Source organism: Cyprinodon tularosa, unplaced genomic scaffold, assembly GCF_016077235.1.
Source record: "Cyprinodon tularosa strain WSP-4 unplaced genomic scaffold, ASM1607723v1 ctg417, whole genome shotgun sequence".
Classification (NCBI taxonomy): Eukaryota; Metazoa; Chordata; class Actinopteri; order Cyprinodontiformes; family Cyprinodontidae; genus Cyprinodon; species Cyprinodon tularosa.
Window position 1 is genome coordinate 38,242 of NW_024039138.1, and position 14,447 is coordinate 52,688.

At 39.1% G+C, this 14,447-nt stretch overlaps 1 pseudogene; it reads right to left on the bottom strand.

Moving 5' to 3' along the window:
• Nucleotides 1-8,463: 8,463 nt before the first annotated feature.
• LOC119792295 overlaps nucleotides 8,464-14,447 on the bottom strand; it is a 33,945-nt pseudogene continuing 27,961 nt past the window's right edge.

Genomic DNA, 14,447 nt, shown 5'->3' on the forward strand with positions numbered 1-14,447 from the left:
AGGGATAGAAGCTTCTATAACATATAGCCCACAGTGTAACCATGGGCTATACAATTCCACAACTTCCTGAACTTTAGCCAACTCCTTTGGCCCAGTCCAATACTCACCTTGCTGCCCCCTCATCAAAGAAGTGTACTGAAAGGTTTGTTTACACAAGTTCAAGAGTGCAAAATTTGCAGAATGTGGAATGTACAGTAAAGTTCTTCTAACAGAGAAAGAGAAAGTTTAACTTCACTGCTAGAAGCTGATTTTTAATCTGCAAGTAAAAATTATTTTGTTTTCACGTACATACAGTAAAATATGAATACTTTGGTAATTAGAGAAGAAATGTTTTCTTGAGTACAAGCACTGAAGCTTATTTACTTTTATACGCATGCAATAAATTATTAAAATAAAATAAAAACATATTAGCCACATACAAGACATACCTTAAGTAAGGAGGAAACAAAAATACACATTGAAATATACGAGAACATCAATGTAACATGACAATGACCTTAAGCACACAGCTAGGATAACCAAGGAGTGGCTCTGGAAGAAGCATTTGAGGGTTCTGGCTTGTGTCATTATTTTATTCTAAGATCTGACCCACGTGCAGAAAACCAAACAGAGCGACCAGGGGAAGGTTTAACAAGTTTATCGAGAACTGGTAGCATGGGTCCAGTGCTGCTGTGAACACTGGCGAACCGCGAGTTTCCAGGAAAGGTGTCTTTTCTTTGAATCCAGTCGGTGTGGGTTGTTCCAGTAATTGACTTGCTCGTAGGAGGGCGGACAGGGTTTACCCAGGTTGCGGTGTTACTTGAGGAATGGAGGAGCTGACTGCCACTTAGATTTCCTATGGTACTTGAACGGTTTCTTGGGGAGATTAATCCCCTGCTCAGTGTGAAGCTCAAAAAATCCCTTGGGGAGAAGTTGATCCAAACCACCAGTTTGAATCCCCAGCTCAGTTTGAAGCTCAGACGATCCTTCCAGGGGGAGAAGGTCCAAAACATCCAGTTTGCAGGATGACTTCCCAAAACTGGGAAACACTCTGGCCTCAAGGTAGTGGCAGTCCATGGCTTAAGTACTCCTCCAGATAAAGGTCCAACGAGCTGCGTGTGCAGGGAGGCCCAATGAGAATGGGGCACCACCTGGTGGAGGAGGAAAGGAAACACAAAAAACAACCCACAAAAACTTGATACCTGACAGCTTGGCATGGTCAGTCTCCAGACCTAAACCCAATAGAGAATCTTTGGAGGGAGCTCAAACTCCACATTTCTCAGCGCCAGCCCAGAAACCTGACTGATCTAGAGAAGATCTATGTGGAGGAGTGGGACAAGAGACGACCGGCTGCCAGATAATTTCAGCTGATTTTATGATACATGGATACAAAAAAAGAATTTAAGATTGTCAAGAAGTTTAATTGTAGCCTAGGAATTATGTTGGAGATACCTAAAAATCTCAATTCCAGATATCTGAAAAAAAAATTTTCCTGGAAGACAATGAAAAGATTTTGATTTGGTTGAAACATTTTTTTAAATATAATTTCTACTGGCAGAAATGTAATGTAATGCTGCTACATTTCTGACTATGATTGTAATTGTAAGTAGGTAAAATGCTTTAGCACTGTAATGGAAATCTGACATCAGCTAGCCTATTTTATGGTAAAACAAATGTTAAAGTATATTTTATCTGTAGTTGCGTTCTATATAAGCATAATTTAATTTCAAATATCTAAAATACCAGTTTAACTTGTCATATTGTTGGTGGTAGACGTAAGTAATGGCATTTCTACAAGCAGAAATATATTTTTGATACAGAATTGAATATCTGGATATTTAGAATATTTTATTTTTGATATCTGAAATGGCCATTATGACTGGATAATGGAGATCCGAAATTAGAAGACATCAAGAATTGTAAACAGGGTTGTAGATAGGAATAGTCAATTTAGATATCAGGCAGTAAAAGCCCAAACACATGAATGGGGAAAGTGATGTCATTTATACAAGCAAGAATTACATTTAAGAAATCTAAAATTTTCATTTTAGATATTAAGAATGTTATTTTAGATCGTTGAAATGTTCATTTGGACTAGCAGGGAATAGATTTGTTATATCTGAAATTCAAAATGTCAAACTAATAAATGTCAAATGGCCTGCCATACCTATATTGCGAGCTTACTGTTGATAATTAAACACATTTTAAGCCTTTCCAAATTGATCAATCCCAGCATGTTCTCACAAAACCCATTTAGAAGCTTTAGCTGTCAGTTATTTTATAAAGTAATTATACAAAAGGGACACTTTCAATAAATTAACAAGTATTTTGAATTAGGAAACACCTTATGGTTCCTTTACTCAGCACCGAGTTTTATTTTGGAACTCTGCCCAGTCATCCATTTTTTCCCAGCCTCTTTCTTATAGTGGAGGCATGAACTCCGACCTTAAGTAGAGGCAATAAGTCCTGAATGTCTTTGGCTTTTACAGTACCTTGAAAAGATTTTTTTATACCCTTTAATACAGCCCCCTACAGCCATTTTATATTAAGGCGTCCCCAAGGTGAAAGGCTTTGACTGTAATGCATCACACTGTGGTTTAATTCCTGATTTTGTCAGGAAGGGAATATAGATGATAAACTTTGCCAAGTTTCTAAGCAAGTCTTAAAGACATGGCAAGCCCTGCATATGGAAAACAAGCTGTTCTGTATTTTCTCATTTTACAACTACAAAATTAATGATTTGTAGAGCAAAGTGTAGACCAAAACAAGATGTGTAACAAGTGACACCTCCTCCATCCCAGCTGCAAAACCACGGCATCCTGGCCTCAATTGTAAACAATAATAAATTCTAGAGAAAGTTGTATCACAATAAAATTTAAAATTTGTATTTTTTTGCCTCCTTAATGGCTGCGCTGTAAGCATATACTTAAATTGACCAATTTATTTTCTCTTATTTTTTTCTCAACATCGCTGTCCATTAAGCTTTAACAACATTAAGCTTCTGGACCACATATTGTAGAGGGAGGTTAAGAGGAAAAAAACACCATGGCTTGCAGTGAAACAGCAAGTAATTTATTTATTTCAAACATACACCTGTAACAAAAGCAGAGAAAGCAAAAAACAGATCTCAAATTGCTCCACACCTAATAAAAAACAATTGGTATGTGCAAGTTTAATTCAAAACAAAGTCAGAAATAAGCAATAACCCTGAGTGGATAACCAGAGTAAAGTAAAAAAAATCATGCAAAACCAAACAATATATATATAAAACAAGAACAAAAAAATCCAGGCCAGGAATTAAACCAATAACCTTCTTGCTGCTAGGCAGCGGCACCCACTGTGCCACTGAGCAGGCCTTCATAAGAAATGTTTCATTGAATTTCATAAAGGGACTAAAGTGAACTTTTATATGGGTACATTCTTTAGTAGTCCAAAACTGATTAGCATTTCTGTCATATTTGAAATAACATAAAAACAAACAAAAAAAAGTAACCAATCAAAATAAATGTGCATTTCCCTACACATTGAAACGTACGGAAAGCAAATGCTTCCCCCTGAGATGTCCCTGGCCAAATATAGTAAGAGCAAACTTCGACATAATATGCAGTAGATCTAAACTTCTTTCACAATATAACACTCCTTGTTAAAATTAATCACAATTTTCAATTGTCAGCAAGGACCTGAGGAAGGGCAGCTGCTGACGTCACTCTGCTGCCCCCGCTGCTCAGAATGCTTTTTCGTTTTTGAGTTATGGACAGTACTTTGCTGGCAGACCATGAAAAAGAAAAAGCAATGTCTGCTGTGTTTTCTCTTTGAATGTGGCATAAAATGTGCAGTCTTAAAGAAGAAAATGCAAATGCAAATAGGTAGCCTGGGTGCCAGTCCGAACTTAGTCCCGCCCACAAGGTTTGAGTTCGGGGAAGTTCGGTCTGGCTCTGCTCCCTAGTAGCGCGAGTATTAAAGCCCACTGTCAGGCGATCCAATCAAATTGTCAGGGCGGGCTTTATACAATGATGGACAGATGATCAAGAGTAACGTAATCAACCACGTGACCAAAGCGCGCTTGGGTGACAACAACAATGGCTGCCGCTGGAGAGTTTGGGTGAGTAGATTCTGCTATTAGGTCTGTTCTAGAAGATATCGACAGCAATTTAATTTTAAAAGAGGAACAGAGAAACGCGATCAAGGCTCATCTTCTTATTCTAGGCGTGAAACTGCACGCTTTGATTTTTGTGGACAACAACTATGCCTCGCTTAACATACGTCACGCACTCCGTTGCTCTTATTGGTTGTAGGTCTATCCAATTGAGTGCAGAGGCATTTTTTTTCCTGGTTCGTTCGAAACACGCCCCATAATCACAGCTCTATGGAGCAGTATCAGACTCATATTCTGACTAGAATTGAGTCGGACTACGTCAGGCTAGCAAATAGGATGATTGATTACAAATTTCATTTATGAGTCAAGTAATGTAGCCACATTCTTAAAATGAAAACGCATAGAAAAGGTAGAAAAGTAGACCTAAGGCTGGAAGACTATGCTCATAAATCACAACCATAAAACAGCAAAACAATAACTCTACTTACAATAACTAACTATCTGAAGATATAAACTAAAGGTCACCGATCAGTTCTAAAAAATCTTTAGGCAAACACATGTTGATCATTGGAGAACCGCCTTGTCAGATTAGCACCTTACAGTACAAGGAGTTTTTAATCACTCTGTTGAATTTTATATGAGGGTATTTACTCATGTCAATGGTCTGTCTTACTTTACAGATTTGATTCGTGTTAACCAATTTAAATGATTAACTAGGCATTCCATCACAAGAGAAAAACTATCTTAACATATTTTTAGGCCTGTATGTTACAGATACTGCCTCACTGTCATCACCAGAAGTCTTGTTGAAGTCTCATCAGTTTGAACTCCACCAACTGACCTGTACATGAATATAGGATTGAGTGTGGTTCATGTGATTGGCTTATAAGTAAAACATTTGTCAGAATTTGTTCACATTTATGAACACTACCCTGTGTATGTTTAAACCTCTTCTGCACGTTTGAATGATCCTGGGTGTGATCCATCTACCGTATTTTCACGACTATAAGGCGCACCTAAACGTCTTTTTTTCCCCTCAAAATGTGGGGTGCGCCCTATGTTGCGGTGCGCCCTATCTACGGACGTTGTTGAGACCACCATGAGTATGTGAGAACGTTAAAGGGGGAAGTGTGGGCGTGGCTTGTGTATAAAAGAACAGGTATGTGCTTTATGCAGAACATTGTTGTCTTAACAACCCTGGAAATGGCAAAGAGACACGCCTATGAAGCCCAGTTTAAACTGAAGGCTATCAGCTACGCAGAGGAACATGGAAATCGAGCAGCTGCGAGAGAATTCAATATAAATGAATCGATGATTCGCAAGTGGAGGAAGCTGGAAAACGAACTCCGACTGGTGAAGAAGACGCAGCTGAGTTTCCGCGGACATAAGGCGAGGTGGCCCGAGTTGGAGGAAAGACTCGAGCGGTGGATCGTGGAGCAAAGAACGAGTGGGGCCAGCGTTTCAACGGTCACTGTTCGACTAAAAGCAGTAAAGCTGGCGGAAGAAATGAAAATTGAAAATTTTCAAGGAGGTCCATCGTGGTGCTTCCGTTTTATGAAACGGTGCAATTTTTCCATCCGGACCAGGACTACAGTTGCTCAGCAACGTCCGGCGGATTATGATGAAAAGCTGGCGAGCTTCCACTCCTTCTGCAGCAAACACATCGCTGACAAAGTCATCCAGCCAAGCCACATCACCAACATGGACGAGGTGCCGCTCACTTTCGACATTCCGGTGAATCACACCGTGGAGAAGAAGGGGACCAGCACGGTAGCGATACACACAACGGGGTATGAAAAGGCGTCGTTTACTGTTGTGCTTGGCTGCCACGCAAATGGACAGAAACTGCCGCCTATGGTGATTTTTAAAAGAAAGACTTTGCCTAAAGAGACTTTTCCAGCTGGAGTCGTTATTAAGGCGAATGAAAAAGGCTGGATGGATGAGGAGATGATGAAAGCGTGGCTGAGGGAGGTCTATGTAAGGAGACCAGGTGGTTTTTTCCACGCATCACCATCTCTGTTAATTTGTGACTCCATGCGTGCCCATCTCACAGCCGATGTGAAAAAAAAGTTCAAAGAAATGAACGCTGTGCTTGCTGTTATTCCGAGAGGTCTGACAAAGGAACTTCAACCGCTCGACATCGGTGTGAACCGGCTGTTCAAAGTAAGGCTGCGAGCGGCGTGGGAGCGATGGATGACAGACGGAGACCACAGTTTCAGGATAAGTGGAAGGCAGCGCCGGGCAAGTTACGCCACCGTTTGCGGATGGATTGTAGATGCTTGGACTAACGTTTCTGCTGGGACTGTTGTTCGAGCTTTCGCAAAAGCCGGCATCATTTCCAAGGAGCCGCCCGGCACGGAAAGTGACTCTGACAGCGAAGAAGAAGGGGAAACTGGCATGTCGGATTTAGCGCAGCTGTTTAATTCAGAAACAGAGGATGGGGACTTTGAGGGGTTTGATTAATACTCTGTAATAAATACTTGAATAAAGCACAATCATACTCAGTTTTTCTCCCGCTCTATTTTTCTACCTGAAAACTTAATTCAACAGCAGCCTCTGGGCCGCGGCGCATCCGGGTTCACCTCGGCAGGTGTTTTTTCATCTAAATAATCTAAATCTTTTTAAGTGAGAAAGTCCACCTGAAAACTTAATCATTGCAGTCAGTTCATCCAGATTATTATCCTGCCTATGTTTTAAGTTAATTTATGCGTCAATAAACTGTATCAGAGGAGTAATCACAGCCCTGTGTCATCAGCGATGTGTCTCTCACGGCCGGCTCCCAGGTTTGAATAATACTTTGTAATAAATACACCTTGCAGCTTTATTTGCTGTGATCAGTGTGAATAAAGTAGTTTTAATATGTTTTTAAGTGGGAAAATCCACCTGAGAGGACATGTACCTGTATATAAAAAACGCGCCCTATAGTCCGGTGCGCCTTATGTGTGTGTTAAATACAGAAATGGCACACATAACTGAGACTGCGCCTTTTAGTCCGGTGCGCCTTATGGTCGTGAAAATACGGTATATGTTTTAGGAATACTGAGACTCTTTAAGCATCTTCAATAAGCCCTTTGTTTGAAAGAACACATTACTGACCTTTTATAATAACGGATACATTCCTTTGTTCTTATCAATACCCTGGTAGTATGGTTTTCTTATTCAAAGTTAACGGCTGTCAAAACTTTTTTCAATACAAAACTTGAAAAATCTGACTGAAGTTAAAATGTGTAAACCCTGAAAGAAGCACCAGTTTTCTTAAAATTAGAAAACATTTAAACAATCAGGCACATACTTGCACATACTCAGGAGGCGATTAAGGATTGTCTAACGGCATGTCTACAATAACAGTTTTGTCTCCAGCTTTGATCCAGTGTAGTTTAGGTTTAGCTGCCTAATCAATTGAACCACATAGTCAAATTGATTACTGAAGTAATAATCTTTGGACCAATAGAGGAGAGATCTAAAGTTAGCACACAGCTTCAGACGTCTCAGCTAGTAACCACTGATCAGGCCCCAAATATATATGTAGTGCTGGATTCAGACTTGAACCTCCAAAAGCATTTAAAGACAACTACAAGGTCAGCTTTCTATCACCTGAAGAACATTTCCAGGATTAAAGGACTAATGTCTCAGCATGATCTGAAAAAACTAATCCATGCGTTTATTTTTAGTCGAATTACTTATTATTGATTGATTACTGCAACGGTATTTTCACAGGTCTGCCTAAAAAGTGGATCAGACAGCTGCAGCTGATCCAGAACGCTGCTGCCTGTGTCCTCACTAAGACTAAGAAAGTAGAGCACATCACCCCAGTTCTAAAGTCCTTACACTGGCTCCCTGTATCTCAGAGAATAGACTTTAAAATACTTCTGTTAGTCTATAAATCTCTGAATGGCTTAGCACCTAAATACATCACAGACTTGCTATCAGTGTATCAACCATCCAGACCACTCAGGTCTTCTGGCTCCAGCCTGCTCTGCATACCTAGAACCAGAACTAAACATGGAGAAGCAGCATTTAGTTCCTATGCTCCACTTATCTGGAACAAACTTCCAGAAAACTGTAAAAGTGCGGAAAGCCTGAGTTCCTTTAAATCAAGACTAAAAACACATTTGTTTAGGATTGCCTTCAACTGTATTAGTTAAACAGTTCAACTAAAACATTATTAGTTCAACTTTTTATTTTCTTTAGTCCAACTGTTTTTAATATTCTTTTTTTTGTTTCTGCATTTTTTATTTTATTTTATTTATTTTTTTATTTTTTCCTGCTTGCTTTGATTCTGTTTATTTTCCTATATTTTAATCATGTAAAGCACTTTGCATTGTCTTTGATTGAATTGTGCTATACAAATAAATTTGCCTTGCCTAGTGCTCAGTTATTGTTTTTCTTTTTTTTATGGTCAGAACTTGCTGTTCTGTCTGTTTTTTACGGATGAGCTTCTTTCCAACACTGCTGAGCTGTCTCGCCTTAAAGAAAAATAGAAAAAAGAAGAAACTGATGAGCTTTAAATGGAGTAAAAAATATGATTTACAGTACCGGTATATACCACACCAGCAGAAATATGGAAAAAAAAAGAAATATATCTATCCATATCACTGAGGAATAAAAAAAATACTTACTAATAACTCAGACTAGCATCTTGTAATGGTTATTGATTCCTGTGAATAATTTAAGAACAATTATATAAAACAATTAGCAACAAATATTACTGTGATTTTATTAAGGTAAAAGCCAATAATTCATAGACGTACCTTTGCTGAAAACTAAGAAGACAAATACCAATGATAACCATCATCAGCATCAGGAATGGAAAAATTAAAGGCCATCCTGGAGAAAGAAGATGACATTTTTCTTAACAACAGAACTGTGAGAAAAAAACTAAACAACGTAAGAATCTGAATATAACTTACTGGAATCTCTGAGAGATGATTCTGATTGCTTTTCCAAACCTAATAAAAAAATAAACAGAAAATCACAAACAGGTCTGCAGTTCATAAACTGAGCCTAAACTATTCAACTTTTACAGTTTTAACATTTTCTTGCAATAAAAGCTCAAACATTTGGTGAGATTTTATGGGGTTAAATTTGGTCTTCCCCTTCAGAATATTAGCTGATTGTCTAAAACTCAATACAATTCACTAAGTTTGGCTGTACCTTCACAAAATGTGGCAAAGATGAAGGGATATAAACAATCTCTACAAATAGTTGTATCTCTGAGTCTCCAAAAGTTCCTCACCATCTCCAGATGTTCCTTTAACTCCAGGAACGGTGATCAGCTTCACTCTGGGAGCAGCAGAGAGCACTGACACTGAACATCCAACCTGTGTGCTGCTGGAAGCTGACAGCAGAGCTGTGGTGGTGACGGTGACTGTACCGTTGCTGTGGGTCACACTGCTGCTGTTGTAGTGGGAGAAGCTGAGGTTCTGCTGTAGAACAGTCAGTGTTACAGTGGGAGCAGGTCGACCTGTGGCTGAACAGGACACAACTGACTGTGCAGGAGTCTTTGATCCGCCGACATCAAGGACGGGATCATGCAGCTGTGGGAGGAGAACAAACATCATGATCAACATCTAGTTATAGAAGTTAACCCTGGAATACAGTCTGTTTTTTACCATAAGCCTTCAGGCAGGTTCTCCCTATCAGAGCTCCATCAGGGTAGATGTTGAACAAGCAGAGATAACATCCTTCATCCTGCTCTGTAACCTTCCTGATAACTATGGAGGAATTCTTCAGTCCAGCTTCTGTAAACTGGACTTTATCTTTAAAGTCAGGATTCACTGTTTGACCATAATACTCGCTGTAGGAACAGATATTCCTCTCTTTGCTTCCAAAGACCTTCTGCCAGGTGACCTGCTGGACATCTTTAGTTTCCAGGAGATGACAGCTGAGAAGAGCATCTTCCCCTTCTGCTGCTAAGACATTCAGATGGGTTTGGACCACAGCTGTTACACCTGCAGAAAGCAAAGAAATAGATCAATGTAACTTTGTGTATATTATCTACCATTCTATTAGAGTGATTTATTTCCTCTCTGTGTACTTTGACAAAAAATTCACAACAGTTGAGTTATACCCAACATCTTCTGGTTGACGTCCCTCGTTTTCTTTGCCCTTTCATAAATTAAATCCTCCCCTAGGCCTCTAATAAGGCCTTGAGATGTGATCATCAACTTCCTATAGAATCCATGTTGAATGTTGCCAATAAATAGACTTGAAAAAAACATATCAGACAAAATAACACTGATTTGGTCTTAAAGCAGATTCTAGAACATATTAAAATCTGACATTAAAGGTTACAAAGCACGTCATTGATTCCACAGTATTAAACAGGAATAGAAATATTTGCTAAAACAAAGTAAACTACTGCACTTCTGATGATTTTACATCATAATGGCAGCAAGATACTGTTGATCAAATCTATTGATAACTTTATAAAACCAGGAACTAGACAAAAAAATGATGCAATGCTGTGGTTGGAACATAGCAGACATCTGCCTGAACAAGTCAGGAAACCGAAGGCTTGGTTAAAATAGGTGGGCCACCATTCCTTCACTTTGACAATGAAGGTATTTCAATGAGCTTGTGACTAATGTACTGAAATGATATGTTTATGCTTGAGGACCCTGGCTTAAATTACAAAGGAGAGTCTCATTCTCCTTTTGCAGTCAGGCAGTCGGAGTATCAATGATGACTGCACATGTTTCTTTAGAGATAACCATGGTTAACAGAAGAGAAACAATGATGCCAAGCACCAGCCTTTTTTTAAAGTGTCCAGTGGAGTCATTCTTACTTAATCATGACAGATTGATCTCCAGCCCTGTTATCACCAACCACACCTGCGTTCATGGAGCAATCACTGAAATGATGTTAGCTGGTCCTTTTAAGACAGGGCTGCAATTACGTTGAAATATGTTTTGGGGGATAAAGCATTTTATAGGCAAAAATTGACTTTGCAATTAATTGCTGTTACGCTGATCACTTTTTATAAGATTTTGGAGTATATGCAAATTGCCGTTATAAAAACTGAAGCAGTAGCATTTTTTAAATATTAACATTTGAATCATTCTCAAATCTTTTGGCCATGACTGTAGACTCTCACAAGGCTGGAAAGGGCTACGGGGCAATTGCTGAGCAACTTGGTAAAAAAAAAAAAAGATCAACTGTTGGAGCAATTACTATAAAAAGGATTAAGCTGAACATTATTGTCAATCTCTCTCAGTGATCCTAGGATCAGTAGGAGCTGGTCCATGACCTGAAATGAGCTGGGACCACCGTTTCTAAGGTTACTGTTGGTAATACACTAAGACTTAATGGTTGAAAATCATCCATGGCACAGAAGTTTCTCCTAATTTAATCAGCTCATGTCCAGGTCCGTCTTAAGTTTACCCATGACCATTTGGATGACCCAGAGGAATCATGGGCAAAAGTCAGATGAGATCAAAATAAAACTTTGTGGTCTTAATTTTACAAGTCATGTTTGGAGGAGGAAGAATGGTGAGTACTATCCCAAAACACACCATCCCTACTGTAAAGCATGGGGATGGTAGCATCATGCTTCTTGGGTGTTTTCCACACTTCTGATGGGATGACTGCATTTTATCAAGGAGAGGATGACCAGCGGAATGTATTGCGAGATTATAAGGAACAACCTTCTTCCCTCAGAGCATTCAAGATGGGTCGAGGCTGGGTCTTCCAACATGACAATGACCTAAACCACACGGCCTGGATAACCAAGGAGTGGCTCTGGAAGAAGCATATCAAGGTTCTGAGGTAAACTAGCCAGTCTTCAGACCTAAACTCAATAGATAATCTTTGGAGGGAGCTCAAACTCTTTGTTTATCAGTGATTTTCTCAGGTGTTCAAATGCCCCTTTGCAGCTGTATCATGCAAAAAAAAGTTTTAAAAAATCATGCATTTTGATTTTTCGATCTTTTTTATATTGGACTATGTCTCTCACAGTGGCATTTTCGATTGCCCCTCAATTGAAAATGTCAGGCTCCTTCATGATTTGTAAGTGGGAGAACTTTCAAAATTACAGGCTGTTCAAATACTTCTTTTCTTCCCTTCTGTATTATTCCTTCTGTATTATTTACCAACTGTTTAGATGAGGAATGTAAAGTATAGCAGAAATTGCAGACCTTGCATAAGATTTTGTGATACTGGATTTAGGAGGATCTAGAAAAGCTTCAAAATATCTTTAAAAAGTATGGAGATATAAGGAAGTTCAGCTAAACAAATGGAGGCTTTAGCTAAAGGGTATGTGAAAAATACAAAGCAAGGTTTGTAGCTAAAGGAGCAGACTATGAAGCAACCATTTCAATAATAAGTAACCGACAATGAAGAGGCACTTTCACAATGGGAGACATCACAAGCATGAGAGCAGCGATAAAAGCAGCACAGCAAAAACTAAATGGGTGTTAAGACCAGATATTTACATAGAAACCACTGATGAAAATGCAAATAATTCCACCTGAAGGTTTTAAGATAGGTGGTTAAAATACAGTCATACGAACTCAAAAGGTGTCTGTATGGTTTAAAATGGTCTGGGAGAAACTGTAATGCTTCACTGCATGCATATTTGAGTGAAAATGAATACAAGCAATAGCCAAGCGATCAGTGTTTGTATCCTAAAAAGGAAAATAGTGAAAAGATGATGTTACTGGTATGGCTAGATGGTTTTATCATTGCAGCTAGCAATGAGGTAGCTTTAAAGGATGCAAAGATTAGCAGGTTGTATTAGGGCTGGGCGATAATTCAATAACGATATATATCGATCGATAGACGTGTGGCGCAATAGAAAAAAAGAGGGTCGATAAAAGTTCGATAAAAAAGAAGCGCAGTTTTCCTTTCTTCTCATTGTAGCCTAGCATGTAGGTTTATGCTAGTCACTACTTCCTCCCAACCAATCACAATCGCGGACCCAGACACGCCGTCACCAAGCGCCGCCCTCTCAAACCACAACACAGAGCACATGAAGATGTCGCAGCAAGGAGAGGTGGAGGAAATTGTTTCAAAGAAGGGTTTTTGTAATTCGGCAGTTTGGCAGTATTTCGGTCATGGCAAGTCGGACAAAAAACAAACCACAGTCATCTGTAAAATGTGTAGGGAACCAGTGAAAACCAAGTCTGATAACACAACCAACTTTTTTTTTTTTATCATCTCAGCCGCTCACACCCGCAGGAGTACGAGCTGTGTAATCCCCGGCGCGGCTCTCCTCCGAGGAATCTTCGGGAAAATATATATGTATTTTCAGTTCTGGGCAGTTTCCCACGTAGTTCTAACAATTGAGATAACTAGAAAAAGCTGTTTCGCAGAAACAGCAAAGTGGGAATGCTTTTCTCTGCTGAATGAAAAGAGAAAAATTAGCTAAAGAAACAGCGAGAAGGAAAAGAAGCACAAATTAGCTGAGGAACATATGAAAATGTGATAGGAAGTCATCAGAAGCTTCAAACTGCAGAAAACAATTGAATCATCTGAAGATTTTGTAGGGTAGAATCATTTGGCAGTAAAATGGCAGAAACAAACTCATCTTAAAAGCTGCACAGCAAAACCATACATAATATCAAAAAATGTCTTCAATATGTGCACTAGAAGGGTCTTAATATAATGTCTCCCAAGTTTCTAGAAACATTTCTAAAGAAATTTTGAAGGGGGGCCACCTACTGCCCAGAAACATGTCAGGCGTGTTATGAATTAGTAGCAAACAGAAAAGCTTAATTCCTGTCCAGAAAGAGAGCAGAATGTAGCCAAAGTTCTCAGCATAGGCTGAAAAATATTAAATTAGCTGAATCAGAAAAGAAATTAAAAAAGAAAAACTTGAATCTTATCTGGTTGAAGCAAATATAAGTAGCTCAAGGATGGGAAGTAAAATGTTGAGGAAGATGGTATTGAATAAGTATCAAAATTTTGAACTTGTGGAAATGTCAAGACTTTGCAAAACAATTTGAAATGATTTAAAATGTGTTGGTTGATCAGATTAAAGAAAACAGTGTCATCCTTAGAGGATTGAAAATCTACAAACTTATGTGCAAGACTGACCATGAGAAGCAGAGGAAGGACAGAGAGAGAAGCTTATAGAAAGAGAGCTAATTCCACTTAAGGAGCTGAATTTATCAAAAAAAACTAACCTGCATGTAACAAGCCACTGTGGTGATGAAAGCACCGTTGGAAGGCTTATTCTGCATGTTACGATGTTAGCAGATGCTTTATTACAGTGTAAATCTTAGAACCTGATTAAGAAATATGCACTGAGGTGTGTGGTCAACAGGCCTTGGTAGTGTATTTTGAAGAAATTGGTTGAGTTTGGGTCATAGCTACGAGCCATACGGCACAATGAATGAGTGTGTGTAAGGAAGAGGCTTTTATTTTGTAGAGT